Source organism: Terrapene carolina, unplaced genomic scaffold (assembly GCF_002925995.2).
Source record: "Terrapene carolina triunguis isolate 2854851 unplaced genomic scaffold, T_m_triunguis-2.0 Scaffold33891, whole genome shotgun sequence".
NCBI classification, from domain to species: Eukaryota; Metazoa; Chordata; order Testudines; family Emydidae; genus Terrapene; species Terrapene triunguis.
The window spans coordinates 13,555,767-13,560,205 of record NW_020698242.1 but is presented as its reverse complement, the minus strand read 5'-3'; positions in this window follow the sequence as shown (position 1 = coordinate 13,560,205).

The window sequence follows — 4,439 nt, the reverse complement described above, 5'->3', positions numbered from 1 at the left end:
TCTCGGCGAGGCTCAGACAGAGCATTTACCGCCCCCTGCCTCCCGCTGCTGCACTGATTGCTGAGCGCGCTGACATCCTGCTCAGCGGCATTGCCCTGCCTCCGCTCAGCCAGCTCCCAGCCAGGGCGTCGCTCTCCTGGCTGGGTCTGAAATACGCAGGGGCTGCAGGGGAGGCTACAGGCCCAGGCCCAACACGTACCTTCCCCCAGGGCTCTGCCCACGCTCAGCAGTTGGGTGGGGCGAGCTCCCGGAGGAGCACTGCAGTCTGAGTCCCCGCTGAAAGCCGACCCAGAGGGGCTGTGCTGCCAGAGGTGCCATCCCTGGCAGTGCCCAGAGGACCTGTGGCACTTCCTGCAGCTGTGGGGGTGTTAGTGCTGCCCCCAGGTCAAGCGATTCCACTCCGCCGCCCTCCGCTCACTGGCAGTCTCGGCACGGGGCCAGCTCAGGGGCTGCACCCCACGGGGCTGCATTCGAGCCCGGGGTCGGGGGAGGCAGTCTGCTTGGATTCCGGTTTGTAAAGCTCTCGGGGGCCTCTCTCAATACAAAAGGACTGTCAGGCCCTGCTCCCGGGCTGTCTCGGGGTGCAAGGCACAGCTGGTGCATGCACAGTCCAGGGAAAGGTGTGCCCTGAGGGGTAGGTCAGGGGCCCAACATTACCGGGGTGCGTGTGCAAATAAGTGCAGCCTGTGACTCAGCCCCCAGCCACTGGCACACTTGGAACATGCACACACATGCATATGAGCATCTGACTCCAGTGTGAAATGCTTTGTACTGTCACAGTCCGTGCCCCCCCCCCCCCACCCCCCCCCCCCCCCCCCCCCGGCAGCCACCCACTCCCATGGCCATCCTGACACACATGCCCTCATTTCCCTCCAGTCGCTCTGCAGCCACAGGAAGACAGCCCATTAAAAAAAGATGGCTGTTAAATGCAGGCAAAGTGAATAATTAACCCGGCGAGTGAATTAAACATCCTGGTTATTTATTGAGGCTGCAGCCTGCAAAGTGCTTGGGCTGGGGCCCCGGGGAGCCGGCCCGAGTGGCAGGCGAGGCCATCTCTCTGCACCGCCCTCCGGCTGAGAAGTGGCAGCCGGGCCCTAGGACGGTACAGCTGCACTTCCCTAGCCTGTGGCTTTGCCTCGCGTCTCCCCACAGCAGCTCACCCAGTCCAGCCCCCTGCCTCCATGGTGGGCATGCCTGCTGGCGCTATTGCTGGCAAGGGGTCAGACCTGCCAGCTGCATGCAGGGTGTGTGGGGGCAGGCTGGGTAGCCTCAGAATAGTGCTGCCTAGGGCCCTGCGCTGTACCACAACAGAGGTGTCCCGAGCCTCTGTTTGCCAGAAACTGGGAATGGGCGACGGGATGGATCACTTGATGATTCCCTGTTCTGTTCATTTTCTCTGGGCTGGGGCACCTGGCATTGGCCACTGTCGGAAGACAGGATCCTGGGCTGGATGGACCTTTGGTCTGACCCAGTCTGGCCGTTCTTATGCTCCAGCCCTAGCTGGAGGCCACTGGGTACGGGCTCCTGCGTTGTGTGTTCGAGGCCAGGCCCAGCTCCCAGTGACAGGACGAGGGGTAGCAGCCGTAGCTCTCCTCACCAGGCTCCTGCTGACCTGGAACTGCCAAGCCCCACAGACCTCTTCCAAAGGTCAGTGCTGCCTCCTTCAGCCCAGCCTGTGCAGCCCGGGGCTGGCTCGCCCCTCTCCCTGTGAGCCTGTTGGGCCTGGCCAAGCGCCGGGACCACGGGAGGGGCTGGCCTGCTGGAGAGGGATTTATCCAGCCTGGCGAGTGAGCGCGTCTTCCCTGGGGCCTCAGTGCCCAGATCACAGCCACTCCCAGGCCCTCTGAGCTGACGCCCACCCTGGGACAGGCGGCGGGGCCGGGTGGCACAGGGCACTACCCCCGTTTGGCAGGGTGGCGGCATTGCGGGGGTCCAAGCAGAGAGGCCAGCATAGAAAAGGGCCCAGGAGGTGGAGGACGGGGAAGGAAGGGCATGTTGAGGCCAGGGCAGGGACAGTGGGGAGGGGCTGGGGGGGACATGGTCTCTGGGGCAGGGCCTGAGCTTGGGCCATGTGGGAAGGGGAAGCCAATGGACAGGCTTGAGGCCCACTGAACGAAGGGGCCAGACTGCCAATAGTGCAGTGATATGGGCCAGGCCAGGGGGTGTCACTCTGGGCTCATGTCAGGCAGGGCTGCCCGTGCCCTGGCGACCAGGCTGCAGGGGGGCTGGCAGGGGAATCCCGGGGGGGACGTCCCTGGGGGCCCAGGGCTCTGCAGCTGCTGGTGCGCAGTAGCCGTGACGGTCTGACGGGAGCTAGCTGGCTGGCTGTGGAGGAGGCAGCAGAGGGCCAGGGGAGGGTGGAGGCATCGGGATGGCCGGAGAGGAAGGGGCAGCGGAGGGTCCGTTGGAAGGTGTTTTCCTTCCCCATGCACAGGCCGCGCTTGCTGGGGGAGAGGGGGCTGGTGCGGGGAAGGAGGCTGAGCCCCAGTGAGCGGGCGGGAGAGATGTTCCTGCTCCGCTCTCGCCCGCGCGGCTCTAACGACTCTCTGCAAGGCGCTGTGATTAGCGACACTCAGTCTCTCCAAACCCAGCTGTCTGGCACGCCTGCCGGCCCTCGCAGGCTGCTGCACAGGGAGCCCTGACTCGGCTCGCGCTCCCCACAGCTTTCTGCCCCCGGGGGACGGTTGGCGGGCGATGCCCTGGCTGGGGCAGCTGCTCTGCCAGCCATGCCCCCACATGGGGGGGCCAGCTTTAGCAGGCAGCCCCATTGCCCTCACGCCCGGCTGCTCCCCCCCAGGTATCCCAGCGCTGGGGATGGAATCTCTCGGCCCTGCAGGCACAGGGCTGGCCCCCAGATTAGCTCCCCAGTTTCTCCCCGCTGGAGCCCCTCACCCGCTGCTGCTCCCCACGCTCCCCTCTGCACCTGGAGCCTTTGGTGCTACATGCTGGGAGCACCACAGTCTGGGCTGGTGCCATGCACTCCCCTGGTGACGGGGTGAAGGTTATTAGCAGGAAGCTGCTCTGTGGCCTGAGCCGGATCCATTTAGCATTGATTTTCCACTTGTCCCAATCAGATCTTGGCATGAGCTGGCGACAGCGTGAGAGCCGCCCCCAGAGGCCGCTGGTACTGCGGGCAGGAGTGCACGGGCTGGCCATGCTGGAACCCGGCTCCCCGTGAGCTCTGTGCCATGGGACGATAGCTGTCAGCTCAGCCCCATTGCTCTGCCCCAGCCTAGCGTCCCCAGGGCAGCGTGGGCATGGGCAGCTCGCCCTGTCAGTGCCTGGGCTGCAGCTGTTTGGTGGGTAAATTGGGGGCCCTCAGCTACCCGGGCTGGGGAGCTGGGCCCTGTCTCTGGGCCCTCCCCAGGCTGGGGACTGAGGGCTGCAGCTGGCTGGCTGGGCCTGGTCTTTGCAGTCACTGCCCAGGGGCTGAGGCCAGCGGCTGTGTCTGAGGCTCTGCCTGTGCCAGACACTTTGCCCGCCCGGCAATCCCTGACTCCCAGCAGCCCACGGCAGATCTAGGGCATGAGCACATGGGAGCCCAGGGCCGGACTAGCAGAGGGGCTGCAGGTCGGGGTTGAGGGGCATCAGCAGAGATGGTGGTTGGGGAGTCCAAGGCCGGGCTAGCAGGAGGGGCCGGGGGGCAGGCCTCAGGGGTACTGGCAGAGCTGGGGGGGGGAAAGCTTGCACAGCTGCAAGCACGGGCCCTAACTGAGCTCGCCAGGGTGGGGTGCACCCCTGCTCCGTTACAGGGCATCAAACAGAACACATTGTGTGTCAGTGGTGAGAGCAGCGGGCCGGGAGTCAGGACGTCTGGGTTCTTAGGCTCAGCTCTGCTCCTGACTCAGTGTGTGACCTTAGGTAGATCCTGTCCCTGTCTATATCTCAGTTTCCCCAAGCTGTGAAAGGGGATAAGAACACTGCCCTGCCTCCCAGGGGGCGGTGAGATCCTGGAGGCCAGGTGCTATTGCAGGGCAAAGCCCCACTATTACCATTTTTATCGGGGTGGGAGGAAGGGAGGGCTCCTCCTGGCAGAGGGTGGGGAAGGGAGAGAGCTGCCTCAGGGCAGGGAGGAGAGAGCTCAGGCCTCTCTCTGGAGATGCAAGTGACTCTGGTGTGGACTGGCCTCGGAGGGAATCTCCGGTTCCTTCCTGGCCTGGGAGCGGCTCCTCCCCAGCGCCGGCTCCGTTGAGGGGATCAGAGGGACAGGCTCCAGCATGAAATTCATCAGGCACGGGGTTACTATGGCAACGTCTATTATCCCTCGTTATAGGGAGATGAATCAGGAGCTATAAATACGCGGATTGATCCGGGGAGCCAGAGGCGCCGCGTACCACTTGTTTGTGGTGAAATTAATTACAGGGCTTGCAATGTGCAGGTGCCATTTCCCTCTGCCTTCAGCAAAATGGATAGACAGGTGGATGCAGGGTGCATATGGG